Source organism: Trachypithecus francoisi, unplaced genomic scaffold (assembly GCF_009764315.1).
Source record: "Trachypithecus francoisi isolate TF-2019V2 unplaced genomic scaffold, Tfra_2.0 Lachesis_group8, whole genome shotgun sequence".
In the NCBI taxonomy this organism is placed as follows: Eukaryota; Metazoa; Chordata; class Mammalia; order Primates; family Cercopithecidae; genus Trachypithecus; species Trachypithecus francoisi.
The window spans coordinates 11,934,589-11,944,506 of NW_022681473.1; positions in this window are offsets into that span (position 1 = coordinate 11,934,589).

Below are 9,918 nucleotides of genomic sequence, written 5' to 3' on the forward strand. Positions count from 1 at the left end.
AGTTTGAGACCAGCCTGGGCAACATGGCAAAACCCCGTCTCTACTAAAAACACAAAGATTAGCCGGGCATGGTGGTGATGTGTGCCTGTAGTCCCAGCTATTGAGGAGGCCAAAGCAGGGGAATCACTTGAACCTGGGAGGTGGAGGTTGCAGTGAGCTGAGATTACACCACTGCACACCAGCCTGGGCAACAGCAGAGTAAGACCCTGTCACACACACACACACACACACACACACAAAAAAAAACCCGGGCACGGTAGCTCATGCCTGTAATCTCAGCACTTTGGGAGGCCGAGGCAGACGGATCACTTGAGGTCAGGAAATCGAGACCATCCTGGCCAACATGGTGAAACCCTGTCTCTACTAAAATACAAAAAATTAGCCAGGTGTGGTGGCGCACACCTATACTCCCAGCTACTCAGGAGGCCGAGGCAGGGGAATTACTTGAACCCAGGAGGCAGAGGTTGCAGTGAGCTAAGATAATGCCACTGCACTCCAGTCTGGCGACAGAGCAAGACCCTGTATCAAAAAAAAAAAAAAAAAAAATCTCCTTGATTTCCTTGATAATCTCTTGTTGTTTATTCATCTTCCACTCGTACATTTTTTAAAATATTTTTTTAAATTTTCTGAGACCAAGTCGCACTCTGTCACCCAGGCTGGAGTGTAATGGTACAATCTTGGCAGCTCACTGCACCTCTGCCTCCTGGGTTCAATCGATTCTCATGCCTCAGCTCCCGAGTAGCTGGGACAGTAGGCGCGTGCCACCACACCTGGCTAATTTTTGTGTTTTTAGGAGAGATAGGGTTTCACCATTTTGCCCAGGCTAGTCTCGAACTCCTGGGCTCAAGTGATCCACCTGCCTCAGCCTCCCAAAGTGCTGGGAACCATCATGCCCACCCATACATCTATATTAACAATAATTTATCATATATGTCAAAATTAGCTTTAAGAGATGATTTGTAATGTTCCCAACACAGAGAAATGATAAATGTTTGAGGTGATGAATATCCCAGTTACCCAGATTTGATCATTATACATTGTATGCTTGGGTCAAAAGGTCACATATACCCCACAAATATGTACAACTATAATGTAGCCATAAAAATTAAAAACAAATTTTTTTCTGTAAATTTTGTATATGTTCTTTTTCTTTAAAAATAGATTCTAAAAATTCATACGTTAACCTTTCAATATCATATATAGGAGACCACTACCTGGAGTCCCGTAGCATCTAGCTCTGTTGTGTGTTGTTTCTGGTGATTCTTATTCACAGTGGCTAGCATCTTTATGTGCTGGTGATCTCTGTGAACTCACTGCTTGATATCGGGCAATGGGAATCCTTCATATCTAAATTTGGACACATTCCTCCAAAGAGGAGTTGAATCCGCTTCTGCCTGGACCCGGGGGTGTCACCAACATGAAACACTTCAGCCCTCTTTGAGGGTCCTAGCTCCATGTATTTTGAGAGTCCTAGCTCCACAAAGTTTCAGGGTCTACCTCCATGTATTTTGAGGGTCCTAGCTCCATGTATTTTGAGGATCCTAGCTCCATGTATTTGGAGGGTCTTAGCTCCATGTATTTGGGGGGTTAACTTAGCTCCATGTATTTGGGGGGTCTTAGCTCCATGTATTTGGAGGGTCTTAGCTCCATGTATTTGGAGGGTCTAGCTCCATGTATTGTGAGGGTCTTAGCTCCATGTATTTGGAGGGTCTTTCTTAGCTCCAAGCATTTTGAGGGTCCTAGCTCCACAAAGTTTCAGGGTCTACCTCCATATATTTTGAGGGTCCTAGCTCAATGTATTTTGAGGATCCTAGCTCCATGTATTTGGAGGGTCTTAGCTCCATGTATTTGGGGGGTTAACTTAGCTCCATGTATTTGGGGGGTCTTAGCTCCATGTATTTGGAGGGTCTTAGCTCCATGTATTTGGAGGGTCTAGCTCCATGTATTGTGAGGGTCTTAGCTCCATGTATTTGGAGGGTCTTTCTTAGCTCCATGCATTTTGAGGGTCCTAGCTCCATGCATTTTGAGGGTCCTAGCACCATGTAGATGCCCAACATTCATCTCCCCAACCTCTCTCCTGGCCAAGCTCCCAGCTTTGGATGTACTTTCCTTTGTGGGCAAAGAAGTGGCTTTGGCAGACAAGGCCTAGAGCTTGATAGACAACACGTCCTCAAAGAATTATAGCCTCTTTTTCTAGAATTTTTTTTTTTTTTTCTGTAGCAGGAAGGTTCCTCTCTGCTCCAAGTCCACCACATCACTAGGAGCAGAGATTCTCCAACCAATTCCACACTTATCCATAGGAGCCATCTTTTTGATATGTAAATCCGTTCACATCACACTCCTGTGTAAATCCTTCAATGACTCCTCTTTGTCTTTATGTATAAAGTTTGAACTCCTTACCTAGCATACTGTATTAGTTCATTCTCGCACTGCTGTAAGAACTACTCAAGGCTCGATAATTTATAAAGAAAAGAGGTTTAATTGGTTCACAGTTCTGCAGGCTGTACAGGAGATGTGGCTGGAGAGGCCTCAGGAAACTTACGATCATGACTGAAGGTGAAGGGGAAGCAGGCACCTCTTACATGGCCAGAGCAGGTGGAAAAGAGCAAAGGGGGAGGTGCTACAGACTTTTAAACAACCAGATCTCAGTTAGGCGCGGTGGCTCATGCCTATAATCCCAGCACTTTGGGAAGCCGAGTCAGGAGGATCACGAGGTCAGGAGATCGAGACCATGCTGGCTAACATGGTGAAACCCCATCTCTACTAAAAATAGAAAAAAAAAAATTAGCTGGGTGAGGTGGCAGACGCCTGTAGTCCCAGCTACTTGGGAGGCTGAAGCAGGAGAATGGCGTGAACCCAGGAGGCGGAGGTTGCCGTGAGCTGAGATCGCACCACTGCACTCCAGCCCAGGAGACAGTGTGAGATTCTGTCTCAAAAAAAAAAAAAAAACAGATCTCATGAGAACTCACTTACTATCACAAGAACAGCAGCGGGGAAATACATCAATACATTACCATGATCCAATCACCTCCCACCAGGCCCCTCCTTCAACACTGGAAATTACAATTCGACATGAGATTTGGGCAGGGAGGCAGAGCCAAACCATACCACATACAAAGCCCCACATGATCTAGCCCCTGACTCTTTTGCCAGCCCCAACTCTTTCAATGGTCTCCCTTTCCACTCCCAAATGCCTGCCTCAGGACATTTTTCCAGACTCCTAACCCTAAGTCTAGGTTAGGAGTTCCTGGATGTGCTCCCAGACGACTTTGCACTTCCCCTAACCTTGTACCTGAACTGTGGTCCTGTGTGTTAGTCTGTTTTGCATTGTTATAGGGAATACCAGAGACTGGGCAATTTGTATAGAAAAGAGGTTTCTCTGGCTCGCAGTTCTGCAGACTGTACGGGAAACATGGCACCAGCATCTGCTTCTGAAGAGGGCCTCAGAAAGCTTCCATGCATGGTGGAAGGTTAAGGCGGGGCATGCATGTCACATGGTAAGAGAGAGAAAAAGAGAGAGATGGGGGGAGGTCCCAGACTGTCTTTAAGAATCAGATCTGGCTGGGTGCGGTGGCTCATGACAGTAGTCCTAGCACTTTGGGAGGCCGAGGCGGGTGGATCACCTGAGGTCAGGAGTTCGAAAGCAGCCTTGCCAACATGCTGAAACCCCGTCACTACTAAAAATACAAAAGTTAGCTGGGCATGGTGCCTGTAATCCCAGCTACTCAGGAAGCTGTGGCAGGAGAATCGCTTGAACCTGGGAGGTGGAGGTTGCAGTGAGCCAAGATCATGGCATTGCATGGGCCTAGTACCAGGCAAGAAAGAGTGATGAAATAAAAGTTTTCTGTATCCCGGCCAGGTGTGGCTCACATCTACAATCCCAGCACTTTGGGAGGCCATGGTGGGCAGATCACAGGGTCAGGAGTTCGAGACCAGCCTGGCCAACTTGGTGAAACCCCCATCTCCACTAAAAATACAAAATTTAGCCAGGCATGGTGGCGCACACCTGTAATCCCAGCTCCTCTGGAGGCTGAGGCAGGAGAATCACTTGAACTCGGGAGGCAGAAGTTGCAGTGAACTGAGATCACGCCACTACACTCCAGCCTGGGCGACAGACTGAGACTCCATTTCAAAAAAAGAATCAGATCCTGCAGCAACTTATTACCACAGAGAGGGCACCAAGTCATTCATGAGGGAACCAAGCCCCCGTGACTCTCACACCTCCCATAAGGCCCACCTCCAACACTGGGGATCATATTTCAATGTGAAATTTGGAGGGACAAATACCCAAGCCATATCATGCTGTCATTAGATGTCTGAATCCCCCTCTACGCATAATCCCCTCCTAAGCTGTACACTTCATGAGTGCAGAAACATTGTCCGTCTGGCTCACTAATGCGCCATCAGCACTTGGCGTGTGTGTTCTTAGATATCTGATGAATGAGTGAACACCTCCACTGAGCTCCCAGTGTTTTTCTTATTGATTTTTGCAAATTCTTTATATGTTAAAGATATTAACATGTTGCCATTGCCTAGGAACATTTTCCCCAAGTTATTTGCCTTTTTTTTTTTTTTTTTTGAGACGGAGTCTCGCTCTGTCGCCCAGGCTGGAGTGCAGTGGCCAGATCTCAGCTCACTGCAAGCTCCGCCTCCCGGGTTTACGCCATTCTCCTGCCTCAGCCTCCCGAGTAGCTGGGACTACAGGCGCCCGCCACCTCGCCCGGCTAGTTTTTTGTATTTTTTTAGTAGAGATGGGGTTTCACCATGTTCGCCAGGATGGTCTCAATCTCCTGACCTCATGATCCGCCCGTCTCGGCCTCCCAAAGTGCTGGGATTACAGGCTTGACCCACCGCGCCTGGCCCGTTATTTGCCTTTTAATTTTGGCTTTTTTTTTTTTTTTTTTGGCAGTGAGGAGCATAAAGAAGCTTTACATTTGAATGCGGACGGATCTATTGATCTTTTTCTGTTAAGATCTCTCCAAAATGTTTCGAAGGTTAGAAAGTCTCTCTTTTGCTAGATGTGTAAGAAGTGTTCACTTCTATTTTTTCTGCACATAGCTGTCCATTTAATCTTCCCAAAGCAGGGCTCTGATCATTTCTCTCCTCTGCTCAAAAATGTTTAACCATCTCCTTGGAGCCTTTAGAATAAAGTCCAAATTCTTTAACTCTCCTCCAATGCTTTTCAGGATTTAATCTGAGGCTGCCTTTCCAGACTTTTTTTTCCTGTCTCCCAAATGAGCCTGAGCTCCTGGCAAAGTGAAGGGTGTTCCTCTCTGTCTGTGTTCTGCCTTTCCACCTCCAGGCCTTTGTACCTGCTGGTCCCTCTGCAGGGAATGCCCATCCTTCAGTTCTATATGGATTTTTTTTTTTTTTTTTTTTGAGACACGGTCTTGCTCTGTTGCCCAGGCTGGAGTGCAGTGGCATGATCTTGGCTCACTGCAGCCTCCACCTCCTGGGTTCAAGCAATTCTCCTGCCTCAGCCTCCCGAGTAGCTGGGATTACAGGCATGCGCCACCATGCCTGGCTAATTTGTGTATTTTCAGTAGAGACAGGGTTTTTACCATGTTGGCCAGGCTGGTCTTGAACGGCTGACCTCAAGTGATCTGCCCACCTCAGCCTCCCAAAGTGCTGGGAATTACAGGTGTGAACCACGGCACCCGGCTCTATATGGACATTTAAATCCTATTTATTCTTCAATCCCTACTTTCTTTAAAAAGCCTCACCTTACCCTTCCTTCCTCCTGAGGCAGTGAGTGGTGGAGGGATAGGAAAACAAGCTTTGGAGTCAGACAAACCTGGGTTAAAATCCGAGTTCCTTTACTTGTTAGCCATTGGCCAAATCCTTTAACCTTTCCAAATCTCAGTTTCCTCATCTTTAAAATGGGAACAGAAAGCAATGAAGGACCACCAAGGACCGTGGGGCCGCTGCGAGGATGAACGGAGTCTGAGATTGCACGGAAAGATCCTAGCACAGTCTCCAGTTCACCCCACATTCTGCCACCTTGGAAGGGAGTCATCAGCTTTCTGGGGGTCACACCGTCCTCCACTAGTCATGTTTCCCCCCAAGGTTTCTGGTGGATTATCTGTTCTCTAATAATTCCAGGAGGTGGCTGAGCTTTCCTTCGGAGGCGCTGAGAGTGGGCGAACAGGTTTCATCTCTAGGAATTCAGCTCAGGCCCCAGGCACCTTGGTCGGACTCCCACACCCATCTGGGCCCAAAGGAATCCCCTCCTTCCTTCCTTCCTTCTTCATTTGAGGTCAGTTTCATTACCGGGAAATGTTGACATTTCCAAAGGGATTCCCCGGCATCCCCCGCCCCTCACCATCAGCACCCCACAATATGATAAGTCAAGTGGAACAAAGATCATCCTCCCAGGTTGAAGGTGGGTAAACTGAGGCTCAAACTAGCTTCCATATATTTGTGGCTAGAACTTGTGGGTCTTTGCAGCCAGAGAAGGGATTCGTTTTGCCTGAGGGGCCTGGGCAACTGTGGTGGAGAACTGGGGGAGCTCTGGCCCCGGAGCAGGAGATGGACCAGGAATCCTGTCTCTCAGGGCCTCTGCCTTGTCCTCAAGTAGGTTAATGCCAGTCTCTCAGAGGCTGGCCTGGAGCTCAGTGTCTGTGCTTGCTTTGTGAACTGACTTTGTGAGTAGATTATTTTGCCTGCGTCATTTGGGAAAGAAGCAAAGATGAAGACTCACTGGCTGGGGCTTTATCTCTGGGGCTGAGAGTGAGGATGGAGCCTTCCTGGACAGTGAAAACAGCAAGTTTAGCTTCAGGAGGCCTGGCTGCCAGCCCAGCTGTTTACCCAGCATGCTGTGCCACCTGGGACAAGTGCCTGCCCTCTCTGGACCCCAACTGCCCTCCCTATAAAATGGAGATGGTGGTCGAAGGAGGTCTGTTGTGAATCTTAGTGTTCTCAAAGTGCTGTCCTGGGCTGAGCCCCTCCCTAAGCCCAGACTGTCCCTGGGGCCTGGCTTCACCAGGTTGGCCTGACCAAAGCTGTGACCCCATTCGGCCGCCTCCATGCCCTCTGTCCTGCCCTTCCCTAAGGGGCCTGGGTATGGTCTTGGTCAGGCCTAGGGAGAGAGCAGGGAGCCTCCAGGCCCGAGTTTGACCTCCAGAGTCGCCTCCCCTCTCCCTGGAGCCAGAGCCAGCGTCCTCTTTCCCTCCTGCCTGAAATCTGAGCTCAGGGATCCAGGGAGGACTTTGGCTGCAAAACATTCCATCCCGCTGTCCAAACACTCTGCACAGCTGGCGGAGGGAGGGGCAGCCAGAACCGGCTTTCGGGAGCCCTGGGGCTGTTGTGTTCATGGAAATGGGGGAACCCTCACTCTGAAGACCAGCACTGGCTGACCTGAGGAGGTTCACAGGGTCAAGGAAGGGCCCACCTGCACACATGTTCCTGGGGCTTACTGCAGCACCCAGCCCTGCAGGGGAAAATCCAGTTGCTTCAAAGTCTGCCAAGCCAGGTGTGCGTGGCTGCCTCGAGCCTGCCAGCGGGGAGGTGTCTGGGCCGCAGGCAAGCGGATGGTGGCCTTGTGAGCCTCCCCTCGTGACTGAGCTCTATGCAGAGGCATGGGAAGGGCAGGCAGGAATGACGCTAAGATAGCAAGCAGGGGAGGTGACTTCAGGCAGCAGCTTTTACTGACAAGATGTCCCAGACTCAGCTGCTTCTTGCTGTGACTCACCAGTGACCCTGGATGAGTCTCTGAGCCTCAGTTTCCTCATCTGCAAGAAGAGAGGATCGGGCCTTTTCTGGCTCTGCCTTTTTTGTAAGAAATTACAGCCAAAGACAAGATCCTCACAGCTTCCCATCCAGTCCAAGCTGTGTCTAAATATCCAAAAACATAACAGGTTTTTCCATACAGTCTCCAGCAACTCTGACTCAGTTTCCCCTCTCCCCCCAACAAGAGGCTGGTGGGGCCTTGGCAGGGAGGGAACAACTCCCACCTACATTGCCACCAGTCAGGCCAAGCCCCTTCCCCTCCTGCCTTGTTGGGGTGATGGGGAGATCCCCCCTTCACACATCCTGTTTTCCATTAATTGTTTCCAGGTGGGCCCAGAGGTTGCCCAGCAGAGGAAGGTGGGGACACAGGAGAATTGAGCAGGGGGATCAGAGAGGAGCAAAAACAGGAAGGGGGTGGGAGCAGGCCATGGAAAATTCATTGCCAGGAAAGGGAGGCCAGCATCTGGTTTGCATTAGGCTGAGAGAGCTTCGAAGCCCAAAGCCCAAGTGGGAGATACTGTTATCCGCTGGGCGGGGCGGGGCAGGGTGTGAGGAACTGGCAGCTTCTCCCCAGCAGGGACTCAGAGGCTACCCAGAAAGAAGAGGGAAGTCCAGGGAGAAGGGAATAGGGAACACTGCTTTCAGTCCACACTGTGGCAGACACTTCACAAATGTTATCTTCTTCTTCTTTTTTTTTTGAGACGGAGGTTTGCTCTTGTTGCCCAGGCTGGAGTGTAATGGCAGGCCAACTGGGTTCAAGCAATTCTTCTGCCTCAGCCTCCCCAGAAGCTGGGATTACAGGCATGCGCCACCACGCCCAGCTAATTTTGTATTTTTAGTAGAGACAGGGTTTCTCCATGTTGGTCAGACTGGCTGGTCTCAAACTCCCAACCTCAGATGATCCACCCGCCTTGGCCTCCTAGAGTGCTGGGATTACAGGCATGAGCCAACCCCCCTGGCTGTCTTCTTTTTTTAAACCTTTTTTTTTTTTTGAGACGGAGTCTCACTCTGTCGCCCAGGCTGGAGGGCAGTGGTGCGATCTTGGCTCACTGCAAGCTCCACCTCCCAGGTTCATGCCATTCTCCTGCCTCAGCCTCCCAAGTAGCTGGGACTACAGGTGCCCTCCACCACACCCGGCTAATATTTTGTGTTTTTAGTAGAGACGGGTTTTTGTTTGTGTGTTTGTTTTTAATAATAGAGATGAGGTCTCGGTTTGTTGCCTAGGCTGGTCTTGAACTCCTGGGCTCAAGCGATCCTCCCACCTCGGCCTCCCAAAGTGCTGGGATTACAGGCGTGAGCCACTGCGCCTGGCCACAAATGTTATCTGCTTTAATACTCACTACTTCACAGGGAAGAACTGTTCCCATTTTATATAGATGAGGAAACTGAGTCCCAGAGAGGTTAAGTGACTTGCCTGAGGCCACACAGCCAGCGAGTGGCAGAACTAGGATGAGAATTCGGGTCAGATGAAGACAGGGTGGCACATTCACACCATCCCACAGATGGATGGGGTCTGTGTACCAGGCAAGGGGACACTGAGAAGGGTGACGAGGATGGCCCAGCCTCTGCCCAGAGGGCCACTCAGTTCTTGCGGGAGTGTCCAACAGTTCCATGGGGTGTTTGTCATGATGCAGGGCTAACCATGTGTCTGAGGGCTCTGGTGTCTGCCGAGGAAAAAAGTAACCCACAGGGGAGGGCTTCCTAGAGGAGGGGGTATGAACAAAAGAGAAACTTACCAGCAGAGGCAGGATGCAGTGGAGATTGCAGACAGGTGGGATAGTATGTGGAAAGAAGAGGAATGGGCACATCTGGGCAGTGGCAACTGGCCTGGTGTGCTTTGGAGGGTGAGAATCCATTTCATAGTTGGAGAAACTGAGGCACAGAGAGGCTAACGTGCTGAAAGGCACACCGTCTGACAGTGGGATTGAATCCAGCCTGTCTGACCCCAGGCCTGTGTTCCCAGCTGCTACCACAGAGTTGTTCCTGCGTGGTGGTGGTGAAAAGTTTTAAGGGTAGTGAGACCCCATCTCTCCAAACAAAAAAAAAAAAATTAAAAAATTAGCCAGGCATGGTGACACATGCCTGGAGTCCCAGCTGCTCAGGAGGCTGAGGTGGGAGGATGGCTTGAGCCAGGGAGTTTGAGGCGGCCTTCCAGCTTGGGTGACAGAGTGAGACCCTGCCTTGAAAAAT